The 21,077-nt window shown below is 43.7% G+C and overlaps 1 protein-coding gene across 6 annotated transcripts in view; it reads left to right on the top strand.

Moving 5' to 3' along the window:
• The window catches only part of PRKN (parkin RBR E3 ubiquitin protein ligase), a 1,216,903-nt gene that overhangs the window by 860,697 nt on the left and 335,129 nt on the right, over positions 1–21,077 (top strand). The gene's annotated exons all lie outside the window — the stretch shown is intronic.

Raw genomic sequence — 21,077 nt, 5'->3', positions numbered from 1 at the left:
CCATTCCATTTCTACTACCCAGACATTACTTCTTAACTTAGTTTCATTCAGTGTAACATTCTTTTCTCAATATCTAGTTATGTGCACAGCATAGGAGGAGCTATAAGAAATTTCTGTCTTCAGTGAGTTTACTTTGTCCTTGAGGAAATGAGTTAACAGTAGCTACAGCTCCAAGATCAGGTGCTCGGGTTCCTCCATTCTGGGACACCCAGGTCACCCAAAGTCTCCTTCTATAAGCAGAGAAACGTGGCATTTAGTTGCCATTGCCATTAATATTTAACAAAAGAGAAGACAAGATACAGTGAACTAACTGGAAGGTGGTCAAGTGCTCACCAGCTGGATCGTCATGGATCCAACATGTGGGAGCTTTGACCACGGATGAAACAAGCAGTGTGGGCCTTCTCGTCCCAGACCATGTTTGTGGTCGATGAGAATCTGCATGAGCCTTTGTGTGAAGATCATTCCACATAGGGAGCAGGGAGGACTAGTGGGCTCTTGCCGCCAGATGAAGTAAAAGAGTTTGCCTAGTAAGAATACCAGCAAAACCATCAAAATTATACATGTTTTGATAGAAAGAAAAAAAAACATACAAGAATTTTCCCATTATCTCCAGTAGACAATGAGATTATTTTACCACCAGCCTTGAAATGAACTGATTTCAATTCCCAAAGGTTTCTGATCCCCAATGAAGAACTTTTAACTCAATTGCTAATCAGCTAGATGCAGATATAATATAGTGATGCTTGGTCCTTCTGTTCTGAAAAGACATTCATTTCTCAGTTGTTTAATGATGGCTTGAAATTTGCAAAGTGCTGCACAGGAATAGCTGGTATTTTTCATATAAGCATTTTCTATGACTCAAATCAGAAGCCTTGTCGAAATAATTATGGTTTTGTCACTGAAACTTTTATTTGCCAAATTATCTCATTTTTTGGAAAATGTTTTATAGATCTAGAAATCTGCATTTGGTATTAAAATGGTGGTTATTTCCAGGTCATTACTATATACATTTTCCAAATATTGGACATGTTTTTCTTTAATGATATGTATAACAGATTTTATTGGCAGTGAAATAGAGAGGTATTACACAAAGCTTTGGATATAACATTGTGACTATTATGACTTCTGTCATGTGACAGATTTCTTAGCCAACTGGGAAGAAAGGCTGACCATTGGTCATTGATTGATAGGAGCCAACAAATGGATTTTCTTCTGAAATATTTTTCTAGTGTTTTCTCCAAGTGGACATATTCTTAAACACTCTTAGACCAATTTCAACAAATTATCTAATATCTTATATCTAACATCTTTTTTCCTAAGAAGAATGAGAAAATTTTAATTGTTTGAATATATACTTTTAAAAACTACTTTAAAATATATTCTTATGTTTATACTTATATGGGTATCCCCATGCCAGCACTGGCAATCCAGTCTCTTCCTTTTACCATTTGTTTTTATGTGGGTAATCAGGAATATTAAGTTGAAATGACAGATTTGTGTCTCCTTGGCACTTTCTTATCTGAGTCCTATATCCTTTCACTTAAACCATCGCCATTGTTTCCTGGCTGGTGTTTTTGCCCAGACTCTTCCTCACACACATCCTTCCACTCCACCGCTAGAGTTATCTTTCTAGAATCCCAGATCCCACCAGCCTAAAGCCGTCAATCTAGTCTGATACATCAGTAAGTCAAAAGGGTCAAAGGTCCCCTTTCTTCAGTCTTGGGGATGTGTTTCCCAAGTACCGGGCTTCCCTGTGGCTCAGCTGGTAAAGAATCTGCCTGCAATGCAGGAATCCTGGGTTCGATCCCTGGGTTGGGAAGATCCACTGGAAAAGGGAAAGGCTACCCACTGCAGTATTCTGGCCTGGAGAATTCCATGGACAAAGAGTCGGACACTGCTGATCGACTTTCACTTTCCCAAGCACCTGAGGACAGAGTGGCTCCAGTTAGCCGCCCACCACCCTGCAGAGCCCCGCGGGCTCCACTAGACTGACAAGGCCGGCTCGCTGCCCTGCCCAGCACCCTCGGGTGCTAGGATGTCAGAGCCACTTGGAAAGATGGGAGAGACAGCGACAGAAAGAAGAACCACTTGTTGTCCACTCTGTTCGAGTTGAGTCCCAGAGGCCGCCTGTTTTGCAGAGTAGGATGAATCCGTTTTTCCCCACTCTCCTGTCTTCCCACGACCCAGGCGCACGTGCCTGGGGGACCGAGTGGAGGAGGGACTGGAGTTGGCACCGGGCTGTTCTGAGTCACCGCTCCTCGCGGTTCTTCGAGCCGTTGCTGCTGAGCCACCTCGAACGCAGCCCCCTCGCAGGCTCTCTCCCGGGCGCGCGGAACCCGCTCCACCAGCACGTCAGCTCCTCTGGGGCCCGTGCACTCCTGCCATGCTGTCCCTAACAACTGATGGCGTGCTGCTCCCTGGCCCTTTAGGGTGAAGCTGGTCGTGTAGAGGGCGCCTGCCCTGTGCCAGTTGTGCATGGTGACCCTTCTGGTCATCATCTTGTTTAGATGCACAGCTGCTTTATGGGGGACAGTATTTTTCCTTTGGGCCATCGTGGAAACCAAGGCCCAAAGTGGTGAAGAGCTTCCCTGGGGGCTCCGGGTCCGTCCTGAGCATCTCTCCGTCCCCTTCTGACCCACGGAGGGGCAGCCCTTCTCGCCAGGCCGCGGGCGCGCCTCCCTGCGGGTCTCATCAGGCCCCTGCTACGAAACATGCCTTCTGCTCTCTGCTGTGACTCCCAGTGTTTGCGAAGGAGAATTTTAAAAGCAAAGGACCCTTCACTTCCCCTGTCACGTCACTCTACTGAATTTAGTACCTGGAGCGCCAGCCCCTCATCTTTCTTCCCCTCATTCCTCCTCAGGCTTCAGCGTCCTGCTCCGTGGAGCCTTTTCTGGACCTTAGTCGAGCTCTCTTTCCTTGGTCTCTCCACCGTAACCACGTCTGTCCTGTTATCACGGTGCACAGGGATGACCTGGCTTTGTGTTTTGGTGGGTTCACATTTTAAACCACAATGTGCAAGAAATGCCAAAGTTCTTTATTTCCTTCCAACCAAATGAGCTCTGACTCCCGGCTGACCAGGATATACAGGGTCAGGACCTACCGGGGGCCCCCGCGGGTCCCCAGGAGTCCGGGAGGCTTCTGTGCAATTCCAAGCCCACATGTCCCGAGGTGGTCTGCCCTCTGGCCCCCAAGCAGCCTGGGGCTGCCTTTGCAGCAGCCCCTGAAGCTTCCCTCAGACTCTTCCAGGGAGCCGATCCTGGGACTTGACACCCTGGGCTTTTCTCACTTTGGAAACATCTGCCGTCTATCCTGACCACTCTCTTCCCCTCAAAGTCACTGTCTCTGTCCCTCCCGGCTCTAGGGCTCCCAGAATCATCAGTGAATTTGGGGTTCCACAAAGAATAGGAGAGTGGCCAATGGTCACCAGCAGCCGTGTTTTGTTTTGGACCCCACAGCATAAACACCCCCTGAGGCAGGTACAGGAATGGCCAGCACTGTCGAATGCAGAAAAGGAAGCTCAGGTGGACAAAGGTGGCCCGGCCCATCACCTGCCACACAGGGCGCAGGTCAGGATGCGAGAGCCCAATTCCCCAGGCTGGGAGCAGATTGCAGGTAGTGGTGACCTGAGCTTCTGATTTTAAAACTGTTGTTGCTCTTGTTCAGTCGCTCAGTCACGTCTGACTCTTTGTGACCCCGTGGACTGCAGCACACCAGGCTTCCCTGTCCTTCACTGTCTCCCAGAGTTTTCTCAGACTCATGTCCACTGAGTTGGTGATGCCATCCAACCATCTCATCTTCTGTTGCCCCCTTCTCCTCCTGCCCTCAGTCTTTCCCAGCTCAAGGTCTTTTCCAGTGAATTGGTTCTTAGCTGTTTTTAAAATAAAATTCATCAAACAGCAATTTAGGAAATTATATGCCTTTTTAACTGTATTGTCACTTATATACTTAATAACCATTGAAATGAAAGTATTCCTTAAACAATAACTTTCAGAGACAGAAAAAAAATATTTATTTTGACTCTTTAAGAAATTGCAACTAAAAGCAAAGGTAAACAGTTTTGATGACTCAGAACTTATCTACCTTTGTGTAGTTCCTTCCAGTGATCACAAGGAAAAACTCCAAATAATGAATTGCATTCAGCTGCTGTCGGGAATCCATCTTTTGACCATAGCATATACCCATCTTTAAATGCCTATTGATGGACGCACACAACTTGTCTGAGGTCTTGACAGAGAGCAGTCAGGATGAAAGTCGTTTCCTCAGTGCTGTAAGAGGTGATGATTTTTTTAAAAGACACTTTTCTAAAACATCATTTTTTAATTCTGTCCTTTTTCTATTTTGTGACCTCCCCCCACCCCAGTTTTATTAAAATCTCCATTTTCATTTTGTACATTTCCATAAGGAAGCTTCCCGGTAACTTTAGGGGTGGGGGCGGTTTCAGCATTAAAAACAAATTATTTCAGGATGTTTTCAGAACCAGAGCAGGGCTTCCCAGAAACCTGAACCAGCCACTGGTCAGCCCTGCCTTGTTCCCTGTGGAAGGAAAATGCTCTTCTGAGAAGGTGACTCCCCTTTGCACTCCAGTCTAATGACAGCTGAGATGTTAAATGAACACATGCCATTTTAATACCGTAGCACCAAGCAGGGTGCTCGTTGCATTAATCAAAGCGTCACCTTCTTCCATCACTGAAGGGCACGGCTCCTTTAGGCAGCTGCTCCGGTGGATGCCGGGGGATGGCGGCAGAACTCAGCTGGTCCAGGGATGCCAGAGCCACACACCACCCGGCGCTGTGACAATTTACAATTGCCTTGGATAATAGTCCATATGGAGATATTTATTTGTTTATGAAAGCGTGTTAACCTAGCTAGCAATCAGAAAAGGGAACTGTTCAGATTTATTTCCTGTAGTTTACTGAGCCAGACTAATTCATCTTAAATACTGAGTGCTCTAATTAAAGCGAGAGGGAAAAGGTTCTTTTACATCCTTTATGACACATCATTGCATTTCCACCTCTTGATCAGAAAGGTTATCTGGAACAACAGGATGTGTCCCTATACTGGCCCCAGCACCAAGGCCAACTGTTTTGGCATCATGCCTTTTAACAATAAGTTGGTTCTCAATCGAAAACACTGAAAAACATTTTTCCTATTTCTGAAAAAGGATGAACCTAAAGAAACATATTTCCCCCCCTTTAGGGGGCTTCTGTATTGTCTGGTGCTCTCTAGGTTAGACCTGAACTCCAGCTTGCCCACTAGGAACACAAATGGGAATCACTTCAAAGGCCACCAGGGGGGGGCGGGGAGATGGAACGTTCTGACTCTAGCCTGAGAACCGGACTCCCCCTAAGGGCAGCTGGAGGGGTCAGAGCCGGGGTGCAGCCCCGCTCCTGAGCAAGCAGCAGAGCCTCCTTCAGGTCAGTCTTGCAGGCCTCTTCAGCAGCCCCAGGAGACAAGCCTCCATGGAATGTCCTCGCTTTGAAAAGACAGAACCTTGCTTCTCACTGTAGTTGTCCTGCCAGCCTTGACGCCGCAGCAGTTACTTAGAATCACACCCATCAGACCCAAACCCACCGTGGACTGGTGCTCCTGGAGTCTCAGTCCTGAGTGAAGCTGGAAGTGGAGTGAAGGCTAACTATGTGCTAGGTGTCACTGCAGCGCAGGACGCTGACATCTGGGGCCTATCTATGTATATGATAAATGTATGTTATAGGATGTGTGTGTGAGTGTTAGTGTGACCATTCTTCCCTTAGTGCCTCACTGATTCACACTGTAAAAACTTCTAGTCAGGGTCACCCATAAGCAAGCGTATTATAAAATGAATGCGTTTTCCTTTGTGCACTCTTTTCCAAGTCTGAAAATTATTGCTTTAAATAAAATCAGGCATCAGAATGAAAATGACATTTAAAGGTTTTTCCTCTAAATAAATGCCATAATTGATATGAGATCTGGATTCAGAAGCTAGGACATACTGCCATCCCTAATAACTTTGATAGCCTTGTTATTAATAGTACCGTTATTATAATTGTCCCCATTTTAGACATGAAAAAACTGAACCTCAGAAATTAAGCAGTTTACTGACTCACACAGCTAGTAGTGACAAAACCGGAATTAAAACCAGACTTCTTTCTACAGCCTGTGACCTTGAGCACTGTAATAGCCTATGTTCTCTATTGAGAAATTGATTGTTTACATTCCTAACTTTACTGTGGGCATGTAGTTCACTAAGAAAATACAATTTATTATTGTACTAATCATAATATCTCTGATAAATAGTGTTTCAGACTCTAAATCAGCATCTTTTTTATTTCTTAACTCTTTAAGGAGAATTTTAAAAACAAAAGTAATCCCATTAAAAAAATAGAACATTTCCACTTTTTTGCCTCTTAAAGCAAATAATTCACATTTCATAGTAATGGTACGGTATCCTGAGAGTTCTAAAAATCAATATTTTTGACCAATACCATAAATAGCCAAGACCCTTGTGGTATGTCTTTAAAAAAAAGTTTGTTTGCCAAATTTCCTTCACTGCAATGGAAAAGCTTTCATTTTCTCTCAGATATAGTTCATGAGATTCAACCCAAACACCCAAATGTTAGTTAAATCCAAGATTCAGTAATAACATTTCACTTTTTCCTCTCAGTTTCCTGAGGTTGATGGCCACCATTTAGAATTCTTTAAATTTCAACTCTAAGAGAGTTAACATCAGGTTTACATTTCAGTAGACGTTTTCAGTACACTCTTCTGGTATCAGTCATAGAAGTTTCCATTTAACAGTCTAGAAAGCCCTCTTGTCTATACTGTCTCATTTGGATATTGTAGGAGTGCTGGCTTTATGCTGCCACTTACAGCTAAGGAAGCCAAGGCTAGGCAGCAGGCAGTGGTTTGTATTGGATCAGTCATCTGTGAAGTCGAGAACCTGAGACTCAGTTCTGGCTCATCACATTCCATGTGCCTGCTCTTCATGATATCAGATGGGGGTATCATTAGATATCTGGCAACTTTATGAATATCTGCATCTTTCTTAAAACCCCTTCCCCCTCCCCATCTTCCCCACTAAACACTTCTCCAATGCTAAGTTTCATTGGAGAGAGGTGTTTTTTTTTTTTTTTCCTCTTCTACATCAACCCACTTTTCCAGATCAGAAGAGACATAATCTAGTTGTATTCCCTCTGTTTCCTGAGTAACTCACACAGAGTTGTACTAGTCAGTTTACATCGTTTGATCTGGGTGAAAATACCTTAATGAAAGGAATCTGGGGCATTTTATGACTTGCAGAGTTGCAAGAATTGATGCAAAATAGAGCACAGGAGCCAAAGCAAATATATATTCATTAAGGGAAATTTGCAATTATAGCGAGCAGAGAGGTTTTGTGCGCTCTGCTCGAACATGATGAAGGACTGGAGATTACTTTAGCATCGTTTCAGACAAACCTACTTAAAATACTAATTACACCACCAAGGATCTTTTCATTCTCCATAGTCTGACAGAGCCAATATTTTTCCTGGAATGTCCTTTCCTGCTTGTGTCCCATTCCATCCTTCAGAATTTGGTTACCAAATCTTCTAGCAATACCCTGAGTGAAACCAGATCACTAAGCTCTTAGGATAGGTCAGTTTTTTTCTGAGCCTGCCGCTCCAGGACAGGGATTGGCAAATTTTTGCTGTAAGGAGCCAAATTGTAAATATTTTAGGCTTTACGGGACATATGGTCTTGGTCCCAACTTCTCAACTGTGGTGTCGCAGTGCATAGGAGCCTGAGACTATACTAAATTAGTGGGTGTCACTGTCTTGAAAAACATGTGAAGGACACTGAAATCTGAATTTTATATCATTTTTACTTGTCATGAAATAGTATTCTTTTTTTTTTTTTTAATCACATCTATAAAGTGACTTTTATTTTTTTTTTATTTTTATAAATTTATTTATTTTAGTTGGGGGCTTATTACTTTACAATATTGTAATAGTTTTTGCCATACATTGACATGAATCAGCCATGGGTTTACATGTGTTCCCCTTCCTGGACCCCCCACCCACCTCCCTCCCCATCCCATCCTTCTGGATCATCCCATTGCCCCGGCCCTGAGCCCTTGTCTCATGCATCGAACATGGAATGGTGTTCTGTTTCACATATGATAATATACATGTTTCAATGCTATTCTCCCAGAACGTCCCACCCTCACCTTCTCCCTCAGAGTCCATAAAATTGTTCTATGCATCTTTGTCTCTTATTCTGTCTCGCATATAGGGTTATCGTTACCATCTTTCAAATTCCATATATATGCATTAGTATACTGTATTGTTGTTTTTCTTTCTGGCTTACTTCACTCTGTATTGAAATAGTATTCTTTTAATTTTTTTCCTCAAACATTTTAAAAAATTAAAACTATTCTTAGCTCTTGGGCTGACTTGCTGACCTCTTTAGTAAGGCATTATAGCTAGTCTTGGAAATGGCCAATCTTAGGAACTGCTACATAGGAACTTTCTGTATCTTCAAATATTGATTTCTTGAGCTCCAGGTTAGAGCTTAAATCTATGAAGCAATGGTCCCTGATTTCAAAGAAAATTTAAAAATCCTTGTTTGAGAAATACCTTTAGATACTCTAATAGTACCTGTTAGTATCTAACAGATACTAGTAGCTCGTATTCTAATAGTATCTATTAATACTACTCTAATATATATTCATAGATACTACTCTAATACTGCTGCTGCTGCGAAGTCACTTCAGTCGTGTCCAACTCTGTGCGACCCCATAGATGGCAGCCCACCAGGCTCCTCTGTCCCTGGGACTCTCCAGGCAAAAATACTGGAGTGGGTTGCCATTTCCTTCTCCATGTAATAATATGCATTTGGGGCCTCCCTGGTGGCTCAGATGGTGAAGAATCTGCCTGCAATGCAGGAGCCCTGGGTTTGAGCCCTGGGTTGGGAAGATCCCCTGGAAAAGGGAATGGCTACCCACTCCGGTATTCTTGCTTAGAGAATCCCATGGACAGAGGAGCCTGGCGGGCTACAGCCCATAGGGTTGCAAAGAGTCAGTCACGACTAAGTGACTAACACTTATTTACTTACATGAACTTAATAGTGTATTTGCAGAAACTATTAGATATTACTCCAATAGCCTTACATCTGTTGGGTAACTGAGTGCCCAACTGGGCCAGTAACTCTTCTTCATACCCTGCAGCTCCTAGTGGCAACAGACCATACCCAGACCCTGAAGCCTCAGAAGGTTCTATAGCCCAAGAGAGAAAATGAATTGTTTTGGAATTGTAGTTGCTATCGAGTATTACCTATTTAGGTCTTAGAGTATTTCTCAGAAGTCACATTAATTCAGGAAACCACGAACAGAGGATAATTCAAGACTTAAGCAGAGCACTTGCTAAACGTCTCTGTGCCGTAAAGCAACATCGCTTGACTACCGCAAACACTATCTACATTTCAAACGTGTTTTCAAATTTACTTTTATGGCTAGTCTCCTAGGTGTTTTCAATACATGTAAAACACCATCTTCACAAAAAGGCATCTGTAGGAACTGTAAAACATTTTATGTCTTTACTTTTAAAAGTCCTTTGTAATTCCTTGATGACATTCTTGTAAGGAATATAGAATACAGGTCACGATGCAAGGGGAGAATTAAGTAAAATAGTAGTTTAGGATGTATGAGTTGGGAAATATAATAAGAGAGGAAAACGACAAAATGGCCTAGTAAGCAGCAAGCAAGAGTGTAATGGATTGACAAGCAGATGAGGAAGATTAATTCTTGCTGCGCAGTTTGCACTGCCCGTGATCCTCGGACACCTCCACCACCAGAAGTAAATTATAGCCTCACAGTTGTCTTTGCCTTTTCATCAGAGAGACCTATTAAATTGCATGTTTCATAACATGGGTTATTATCCTATCTATAAATGCTGCCTTCTGTTATTATCCTAAAATATGCATTTGTTGTTTCTGGGCAAGGATCTAAGAGCTCCTCTCTCTGTTTCCATGGAGACCACGCCAGGATCTGGTCCTCAACACTCAGATAAGGCCTCCTGTGAGCAGAGTCAGAGGGTAACCTTCAACCATCACAGCTGGGGAGGAAGTCAGTCAGACATTTCCTCTGAGATTGTGGGCCACAGATTTTCACACCCCAATAGTTGTGGGGCAGGGGGGTGTTTAATTTTTTCTTGTTAATGTATTGAGCACCAATTGCATTCAGGCATTGTGCTAAACTCGGGATTAAAACATAACTGAGACATGGCTCCTGCTCTTAAGGAGTATCTGAATTCAGGAGAACTGCCCTGAAGATGAAGCCAGAACAGACCTCTGTGCAAGTTTAAGACTGTGTGTGCTTTCTTCCTCAGGGCCGAGGTCACTGGAGGTGTGTGCCACCCAGAGCTACTCAAGAGTAAATCCAGGCAAAATAAGGTGACTGACAGGTGGCCCACAAGTCTCAGCCTGTCGCCACCTCCTTGCTTCCCTGGGCTCTTCATCATCCCAGTAGACCCTGGTCCCAGACGGTAGCAGTGTGGGACCTCTTCTTCTACATCAACTGGGGGCAGCAGAGAGTAGCCTTGACTTTAAATGTGGTTTTTATTTAATTAAATCTAAGATGCTGTGGAGTGTTTGAAGTACCTTTCTGATGTGTGCCTCTAAGAAGGAAAAAAATGCCACCAATTACCACTGTAAGAGGCCATCAATTGGTGACACATTCTGATTTCAGAGAGGTTAAAATGCGAAAAAAAAGTGCACCTTCGAACTAATGAAATGTGATAATTCTTGGATTAAAGCTTTGATAATTCTTGGATTAAACCAACTGAAATTAACAAGAAGTATAATGGCAGTAATAATAATTCATGAGTATAGTAATATAAAATTCACAACGTAATCAATTTATATTTTTTGAGATAACTGATTAAAAAACAATATGACAAAGCCATTCTCTGATAGCCAGTCCACTATGCTGACTGCTAAATTCTTCAGGTCATATTTATGGTGCATTATGCTATTGTGTGACTATCATTCATCCCCATCTCCAAAACCTCAGTCTACAGGATGTGTCCCTAGACCCCTTCTCCCCAGTCTCTCCTCTTCTTTATTGACACCCCACTCTTACTACCTCGTCTACTCATCACTGGTCTAAATACTCACCTATGCCGACATTTCACTACTTTTACCTCTAGGCCCAACTTCTCCTTTGAACCCCAAAATTAACCCTCCAGCTGCCTCCCTGACTTCCCCATAGACTCCAATGACATCCGTACTGTGTACTTTCATGTATGAACCCTTGATCCTTCTTTTGCTTCAGGCTTTGTTGTAAATGAACACCCCAGTGTGTACGTGCGTGCCAAGTCACTTTAATCCGACTCTTTGCCATGCCATGGACTGTAGCCTGCCACACTCCTCTGTCCATGGGATTCTCCAGGCAAGAATCCCATGTGCAAAGATCTAAGAGCTCCTCTCTCTGTTTCCATGGAGACCACTCCAGGATCTGGTCCTCAACACTCAGATAAGGCCTCCTGTGAGCAGAGTCAGAGGGTAACCTTCAACCATTGCCATGCCCTCCTCCAGGGGATCTTCCTGACCCAGGGATCAAACTTACATCTCTACATCTCCTGCATTGGCAGCTGGGTTCTTTACCACTAACACCACTTGGGAAGTCCCAAACACCCCAGTGCTCAAGCCAAAAGCTTCACTTCAAATAATGCCATTCACCATCACCGTTGCTGCCCATCAGCAATTCCAGCAGACATTGTGATCCAAGGCCATTGTGGTCTGGCCCCTGCTAAGCCACTGACCTCCTCCCGCCATTCTCCCCACGGCAGCCACACCATTTCTCTAATCGTCAAGTATGCTTGGCCCTCAGGGTCTCAGCCCTCTGCCCCTTCTGCCTGGAATTCTTTCCCAACTTCTGTATGACTCACACTCAGCTCCAGTGGTCTTCTCTGAGGATTTCTGATAGCCTTCACTCCACAGTGTTTATCACCACCGGACTTGACATTTACTTACTTATTTGGTGGTTTCCTAGCATCCTCATCGTGTTTTCTTTGTCTTACTCTCTGGGATAAAAGTGCCAGGAGGGCAGAGGCTTGTCTTGATTTTCTTCAGTCTTGTATCACCAGGGCCCAGAAAGCCAGAGCAAGTGGATAGCACCCCAGAACTATATTTCAAATGAATGAGTAATGAGTGAAGTTGTATGGTAGGGTTCTTTGTGTGGTTCATCAACCCACTAGTTTATAATTATGAAAGAGCTAATCAGTGGTAATCTAGATCCTTTTAAGCCAGGCATATTCCACTGACATTATAACTTTATGCCTGATGGGTAGGAAATTTATTGAAAAGATTTCATTTAATAATTTTAATTTTGGATGACTCTGGAATAGGCCAGAAGCTCAAGGGTTCTTGTGAGATAAATTGCTACCAGATTAGTACAGGAAAGACCTTATTTATTTTAGCATTTTTTTAAAATTTTAAGTGGATAATGCTCTATGATATCTTGAAGATTAACAGTAGCATTCCATAGCACTTGTTGTTACTGTTTAGTCGCTAAGTCGTGTTCCGACTCTTTGTGACCCCATGGACTTCAGCACGCCAGCCTCCTCTGTCTCCTGGAGCATAGTTAAATGAAAAGCTTGTTAAAATTAATTACTGAGAAATCAATACATTATTTACAATTGCATTTTTGTTTAGACATTTGCATGGCTGTGAAGAGTCATTTATCACCTAGCATTAGCATTTTAAAAATGTATGTATGACTATTCAATGGTGTTGACTTTTTTTAAAATCTGAATCATAATATAACTTATACACTTGGTATATAAATCATTATCTGCCTCTATGCATCTTTTGTGAGAAATCAGACTATGCTTCCTAGATGTTAGAATTGTCATTTGTTATTCGTATAACCTGCACGTTGAAAAATCTGTTGGTGCGGTTGATTTTATTTGTGTAACCGTGATAGCTGAACTCAGCTTGGCCTGATCCATTCACGGCTGCTCAAACAAAGGAGCTGTGTGGACCGAGCCCAGCAAAGGGGATTTCTTCAGAGCTCGTGAGATTTCACCGTAATTTTGAAAACTGTGGGTTATACTGTGGCGTAACAGGAATTTATATTAAAGTTTCTACTAAATCTGACTGAGACAAAAATGTTTCTAAAACAAAATGATTGAAGATGATAGCAAACAGTGATCAAGACCACTGAGGTATTGAATAACAACATTAACTGAGAAAAACAGCAACGTTGTTGCTTTCGGTCATTACTTCTCATCTCTTTTCGGTTTATGATCACTTGCTCTGGAAAGGAAAAAACTGGGAGACATCAAGAGTATAATCCCTTAATATGGTCTCTGAACGACTGCTGGCTTTATGACTCTGCTCTTTCTACAGTTCTTTTTACCAGTGAGTGGGCCGGCTCACTTCTCTCCGGTTTACTAAAATTACAAGCAAGGGAGGAACTAGACTGGCCAGTCAGTCATACTTGGAATATTGAAAAGGTTAAATCCATATATAATCCACTCAAGTCATTGATATGTGAAGCGTTAAAGTGTTGAACACACTGACTTACAGCATGAACGGTAACAGAAGCTGGGCGCGCCAGGACATGGCGGTGTGGTCTTGAAAACGCTGCTGCGGGCTGGCGGGCTGCCGGGGTGTGGTCTGAGCTGCTGTGGTGCGGGTGCTCAGTCGTGTCCGACCCCCTGTGACACCATGGACTGTAGCCCGCCAGGCTCCTCTGTCCACGGGATTTTCCAGGTAGGAATACCGGAGTGAACAGGTTGCCATTTGCTTCTCCAGGGATCTTCCCGACCCAGGGATAAAACCTGCGTCTCCAGCGTCTTCTGCGTTGGTAGGCGGGTTGTTTACCACTGAGCCACCCGGGAAACCCCTGAGCGGCTCTCATTTCAGTGCAAAGGACTGTAGCCTCTGCCCCCGGGAAGGGATGCTCTTGGGAAGCATTTTTCTTTTAGACTGGTAGTGTCAGCCTCATTACTATACTTAAAGAGGGAGAGTGCTGTTGCTCATTTTTTAGAGATTTATTGAAAATCAGCCAGGTTGTCTTGGTTTATTACGTTTCTGAGAGCAAAACACAAGCCCTTGCATGACAGCTTCCCCTTCTACACCCAGGCACAGTGCAAGATACTGTGATTTGTAATAAGAATCAATATTTGATCTTTGTCCCCTTCCGGGCACAGAGCTTCTAAAGCCGTAGGGGTTTCCCAAATGATAAGAGCTTTGAGAGCATCCTTTGTTATAGGATTTGAGCTTTAGTCCAACGTTCCTGAAATAGTTCCAGGGGATAAAGGTGAAGGAGTGTCCTTTGATATTCATAACAAACCCTTTCAACCACACCTGATTTATGTTAATGAGATTATTTTTGGAAAGCCCCTAGAAAACCTCTGTAAGGATGCTGGTTGCCAGGGAAACCAGCCATGGGATCATGTGATTAGATGGTCAGAATTTTCAGTCCAGGGATGATAGAGGGATTCCAGGTTGTGTGACTCACCAGAGGTCAATAATTTAAGTAACTGTGCCTCCATAAAGAAGCCTCCATAAAAATCCTCAAGTATGGGGTTCTGAGAGCTTCCAGGTTGCTGAGCATGTGGAGGTGCTGGAAGGACCACTTGCCCAGAAAGGACAGGAAGCTCCGAGCCCCTTTCCCCAGATCTCACCCGGTGAATTTCTCCCATCCACCTGCTCCTGAATGTATAACCTACTTAGTAAACTGTGTTCTTGAGCTTTGCAAGCTGAATTATTAACCCCAAGGAGGAAGTCCTGGGAATTTCCAATTTATAACCAGTTCATCAGAAGCACAGGTGACAACCTGGACTTTACTATTGACACCTGACGTTTGGGGGGTGGGGGACGGGGTGCAGGGTGGATCTATGGGACTGAGCCCTGAATCCGTGGAGGGTTCGAAAATTGAATTGTAGGACACAGAGTTGGTATCAACAGAGGACTGGAGAACAGCCTCTTGTAGGAGAAGCACCCACACATCTGGGGTCAGAAATGAAGCATTGAAAGTGGCAGTAAAGCACAGAGGGTGCAGTTGTTCTTTCACACACAGCACCCCTAGTCTACCTCCTTACACTCAGAATTCGGTTTCTGCGTCCTCAGAAACCAAAATTCCTAGATACCTTAGGAGGAAAATAAAAGTCCTGTTCTAGTTGAATTGTGCCCCCTCAAACACCTGCAAACTTGACCTTATTTGTAAACAGAGTCTTTGCAGATGTAGTCAGATTAAGATGAGGTCATCTTGGAGGAGGGCAGGCCCAAATCCATCCAGATTGACATCCTTGGAAGAAGAGACACAGTCACAGAGAGGAGAGGGTCCCTGAAGATGGAGCAGAAACCAGAGTGATGCAGCTACAAGCCAAGGACTGCTGGCGACCTCCAGGAGCTAGGAGGAAGGCATGGAACAGGTTCTCTCTGACTCTGCAGAAGGAAAGGGCCCTGCCCGCCCCTGGCTCTGGGATTTCTGTCCTCTGGAACTGAGAGAGAATGGATTTCTTTTATTGTCAGCCCCCCAGTTTGCAGTTCTCTTGTAAGAACAGCCAAAGGAAACTAACCATCTCCCTTCATTTTCTGCCCCCTCCCCCAACTGTGCTTGACCAGACCAGGAGGTGAATATGGCCAACGTGACCCCAGCGTGAATAAGCTTCATAGTGAAACCCAAGGAATAGTCATTTTTTGGAAAGTGGGGCTCCAAGCCCTGCTGTTGATCTGGCTGCAGGAGAGGTGGTAGGGTGCTGACTGGTGTGTGCAGAATAGGTAGGCAAGGAAGCAGCCCCATCACTACAGAAGCAATCAACAGAGGGGCCACTGTGAAGCTGGGAGGGGGTCTTAGTCACAGACACCAGTCCGGTGAGGAGGGCTGGAGAACACGCGTGAGGTGGCCAACTGATCTGCTAGGAGAGGTCACAGTCACCACCACAGCTTTCTCAAAATCCTCCTGCTTCTGCCTACTGAGCCCTGGTTATGGAGCCACACAACTGCCAACGATTTAATTAATCCCTATTGCTATGTTCTGTGTGCCAAGCAGTTGTAAACAGAATATGTGTTTCCCTTACATCATGGGCCTCTACAGAAGAAACTATCACAACTCTCATTACCATGGGCCCTCCTGCATAGACTCTTAAAAACTTAAGAGAGAAAATTTACTAAGAGTTGTCAGAGCCTGAGTACGTAAGCAGACAAGAATTCATGGAGCTTCATTTATTAACACATGTCGTGTCTACATGGTTTACCTTTTTTCAGCCGTCTTTATCAACATTATAGCATGCCCTGATATAGAAACATGAAATGACTAATTTATGGTATCTATAGATCATTTTTTCTAGTACTCATGAACTTTGTTCATTGTTGTTCATATTTTTGTAAGTGAGCAATTTTGCAGTATATTTAAAAGCATGTCAGAGCTTTTCTTTCTCTCTTTTTTTAATCCTTAGGTTAGATTTAAACTAAGTTACATTGGACTCTGATTTTTGATAATGAAATTGAAATTGCCAGTTGTACTGATACCTCTTTTGTGTAAATGACAAACCTGATTTCTTTAAAGCAAAGGATCTTATTTCTGGGCTAAAAGTCTTGGTTGAAAGATAGGATGATATTGATGCATTTTAATAAGTGTCTGCATATGTAATACCAAAGATTTATTCCCAGCTGAATGAGCAGGACTTATAACTGTGAGATGCATGAAAAACTAAGGCTAATGAATTAGGTCAGAATAAATTAAGAAAATGTGAATCAAAAAATTCCATAAGCAATTTGTATTACACTTACTGGTACATTCATTCTGGAAGCAGCAGGTGCCCATAACACTTATGAAGAAACCCTAACACCAGTACTTAACAGTATTTGATTCTCTGCACTGGGTTATAAGTAAATTGTCGTGGTTTTTCCTTACTCCTACATTCATTTTCTCTAATTAGTGATATAATACAAAATTTGAGAAATGAAGAAACATTTAAATACATAACAAGAATTATCCATGAATTTAGCTAATTATTGATATTCCCATGTCATTACCTCTTCTCTTTTTTTTTTTATCTAAAATAAAATTTAAAGCATACATATACGGTGCTGTAGAAGACCCTTGAGAGTCCCTTGGACAGCAAGGAGATCAAACCAGTCAATCCTAAAGGAAATAAACCCTAAATATTCATTGGAAGGACTGATGTTGAAGCTGAAGCTCCCATACTTTGGCCACCTGATGCAAAGAGCCAACTCATTGAACAAGATCCTGATGCTGGGAAAGATTGAGGGTAAAAAAGAGAAAGGAGTGGCACAGGATGAGATGATTGGATGACATCACCGACTCAATGACATGAGCTTGAGCAAAGTCTGGAAGATAGTAAAGGAAAGGGAAGCCTAGCATGCCACAGTCTGTGGGATCACAAAGAGTTGGACATGACTTAGCAACTGAACAAGAGCCACATAGTACACGCCTGGGACCAGGCAAGCTATTAGGGATACTGGGATTAAGAGGGTCAGCCCTTGAGCACAAGGAGCTCTTAGGAAACCATCTAATGACAGTGGAGAGTTCAGGTAGAAAAGAAAATCAACTCAAGTAAAGGAGTGGAGAAAACCTCACAGGCAGGGCTCCTGTGGGAGAGAAAACGGAAGAGGGGATGAGATGACTGTGCAAAGCTTGTGGAACATGCAGACACATCCCTGTCCTGCCAGGAGACAGTGGGCAAGCTGAGGCCAGCGTGCACAGTGACCAGCGGTTGTGTTTTGTATGGCTAACTTTTCCTGATGCTTCTCTCTATGGCAGGTTGAGCTGGGCTTGGAAAAGCTCAGACCAGAAGCTCCCATAAGCCTCCCAGGGGCCCCCTGAGGACTAGAAGCCGCTGTTTCTCTCTGGCCAGACATTCTTTACTGATACTGATCCTAAGGAAAAAGACACTTCAGCACACAGGACAGATGCAGGCCAAAGGGGCTCATTCATTGTCTTCTCCCCCCCCATAAAATGCAGCACGGAGTAAATTCTGCTTGTTACCCACCTAGCCTGCTCTCTCATAGAAGTTGTGAGCCTTCAGATGACATGCTTGGGTCACTGCCCCGTGGCTGGCTCAGTCCACAGGATAGGGAAACGGGGCTGGTGGTATAAAGAGCGCCAGTTATCTGTGGCTGAGCCTCTCCCAGCGAGATCCTTCGGCCATTTCAAAGTGTATCTGGTGGGATGGGGAAGAGGGTTCTAACTCCTCCAAGGCCGGAATGATGGATCTGTGCTAGCAAGCAGTCAAGTACTCTTGTATTATTCAGAACAACGAGGAACATGTTTTCTTCTTCTTTAAGAAAATCCCAAAATACAAAACACAGAACAATATAAAGGAAATTTCTGGAAAAGTCAGACTTTTTCAAAGGAAGACTGCCAACTGCACATGCAGTCTTTCTTTGTCACAATGTCACATTGATTTCCTCAGTCCCTTACTTAAATTCAATAACGGAAGACCCCATCTGTTTTTCCTGGAAAAGAAAAAAAAGTTCTATGGGAGTGTTGGAAGACTGAAAGACCCTATGGAGGGTCTCGAAAGAGGCATCATTGCTTGTTCCCCACTTCACAGATGAAAAGAGGTCACAAGACTGCTGTTTGATCCCAGCTGGGCAGGTTGCTAGCCCTACAGGGATCAAACCCAAGCAGCTGGAGCTTCTCTGCTCCACCTGCTGCCCCTGCCCCTGCCCCTGCCCTCTGAGGTGGACCTGCGAGGCAAGAAGTTGAATCTGATGCCAGTGGGTCAGAGTGGGCAGAAGCCGGGCCAGGGAGAGGAGGTAGGGGACTTCACCATGCAGAACCGGTGCTGATATTGCCAGGGGGCTGGCGAAACGGTAAAGGTGAGGCTGAAGCAGCCTCTTCATTTCACATAATGGCTGTTTATGTAAGACTTAATTTGAAGAAAAGGTTCTTCCACAAGGTCTGCTATTGCTGTTGTTGTTAAGTTTATACACTGTTGCTTACATGCTCAGTCGTGTCCAACTCTTTGTGACCCCATGGACTGTAGCCCCCCAGGCCCCTCTGTCCATGGGATTCTCCAGGCAAGAATACTGGAGTGGGTTGCCATTTCCTCCTCCAGGGGATCTTTCCAGACCAGGGATTGAACCCATGTCCCCGGCTTGGCAGGCGGATTCTTTACTCCTGCGCCCCCTGGGAAGTATTTAAACATCACTGTTGTAGGTCAAATGTCCACTTTGATCTAAAGCATTAATGAGACCAAATGCCAGGAGACCGTTTGCTGTGGAACAGAGTTGGTAACCTAGCAGAAGTTGAGAGAAAGAAAGAGAAGTTCTAGGTGAGTCTCTGTGTCTAGCTGGAATGTTGATGCTAGCGTGAAGACGCATCAAGGAATATCAAGGCGATCAGATTTGTGAAGGTGAAGGGTGTCAGATATCTCATGCTTCTTTATGGAAATGTCTAGATAGCAAACAGTCGAGCAGTCAAGACAATATGAGAAAATCAACAGGGAAACCTTTCCTTTTAAAAAATTATGTATGCATTTATTTGTTTCTGGCTATGCTGGGTCTTCACCGCTGTGAGGGCTTCTTTCTAGTTGCAGTGAGCAGGGGCTCCTCTTACCAGAGTTTCTCGTTGCGGTGGCTTCTCTGGTCTCAGAGCATGGGCTCTAGAGACTCGGGCTTCAGCAACTGCGGCTCTCAGGCGCGAGAGCACAGACTCCTAGTTGATTTCTGCAGCCTGTGGGATCTTCCTAGACCAGGGATTGAACCTGTGTCTCCTGCAGTGATAGGCAGAATCTTAACCACTGAGCCACCAAGGAAGCCCAGGAAACCTTTCCTTTCAAAGATCTACATATGCAAAGCTCGTGTGGTAGACACATTTGATGCCTCCTTGCATGTCAGCCTCCAGTACCTGGTCTGTCCACACAGAGAACCTTTTCAGCATATTCAGCAGTGAAAACAAGAGCTCAGACTTAGAAACATGAAAATGGAAGTAGTAAAGGTTTCTTTGAATATGTTCTCACTGTTTAGAAAATACATCAGAATGTTTCATGGTAATTTAACTGAACCCTTTTTTTTTTTTTGAGTTTATGGATTTTAAAGGCATTTTTTGTTTATTACAATAAGCTGAAAGAAATTTTCTTCAACCATTTTACTGAAAGTTTTATTTTACATTAACTGACTTGGTTTAAAACCCAGAAAATTGCCTCAGTGTTTGGAAAAGATCCATCTGCCAATTTATGAACAATCCAGTTTCTCTGTAGGTTTTGACACATGAAAGTTGTACCAAGTGCCTTTGTTTTGACCAGTCACGATGTGATTTTCTACTCCAGGCTTTTTTGTTTTTTTCCATCTAGCTTTGGTGTTAGGCTGTGTCTTAAAGGATATTAGCTCTTAGAAGTGGTCATAACTATAAATAAAGCCACAATTTCTTGAATAGCCTCGCTGTACTCAGGCAATAGCCTGGCCATTTAGAAAGCCTGAATGAAGCCACTTTACTCTTTGTTGACAATTGAAACAAATCAAACATTCTTCACTTAAATGCTGCTTCTACACTGCTTTCCTTTAACTGTCAGACCCTCCATTTCTTTTGCTCTGATTGTCTCTACCTGGGAAATTTAAACCGTGGCAAGGAGCTGTATCTCTTTTCTTTCTCTGCAAAGTACACATCTGTTGGAGCTGCTAGTAGCTCCGCCCCTGCTGGGCTCCTGGGGTTGCTTTAAACAGCCTGGTCAGTGGGTGATAGACCCAGGCCGAGCCAGCCACCCTCCAGCTCCTGAGTGCCATGCCTCAGAGAAGCTTCCTTTCCAGGGGGTGACTTATAGGGGCAGGGGCAGAATTTGTAAGCTGTTTTGAGAGAGGTTTGAGGGTAATGATGGGGTGAACATTGGGAAGAGACTCCTATAGATGAAAAGTCTTGGCACAACTGCTATAAGCACTACTTTTACTTGATTGTTAAATTTATTGGGGGGGTCGATTAGTTTCCCCCAATAAAAGATCAAGATCCTTGGAAGGAAAGCTATGACAGCATATTAAAAAGCAAAGACAACACTTGGCTGACAAAGGTCCGTATGGTTAAAGTTTTTTTAGTAGTCATATACAGATGTGAGAGTTGGACCATAAAGAAGGCTGAGTGCCAAAGAATTGATGCT

The sequence above is a fragment of the Giraffa tippelskirchi genome, chromosome 9 (assembly GCF_054371585.1).
Source record: "Giraffa tippelskirchi isolate mGirTip1 chromosome 9, T2T-mGirTip1v1.2.pri, whole genome shotgun sequence".
Taxonomy (NCBI): domain Eukaryota; kingdom Metazoa; phylum Chordata; class Mammalia; order Artiodactyla; family Giraffidae; genus Giraffa; species Giraffa tippelskirchi.
Note: the sequence above shows the minus strand (reverse complement) of the source record. Positions and strands in the feature narration are given on the sequence as shown.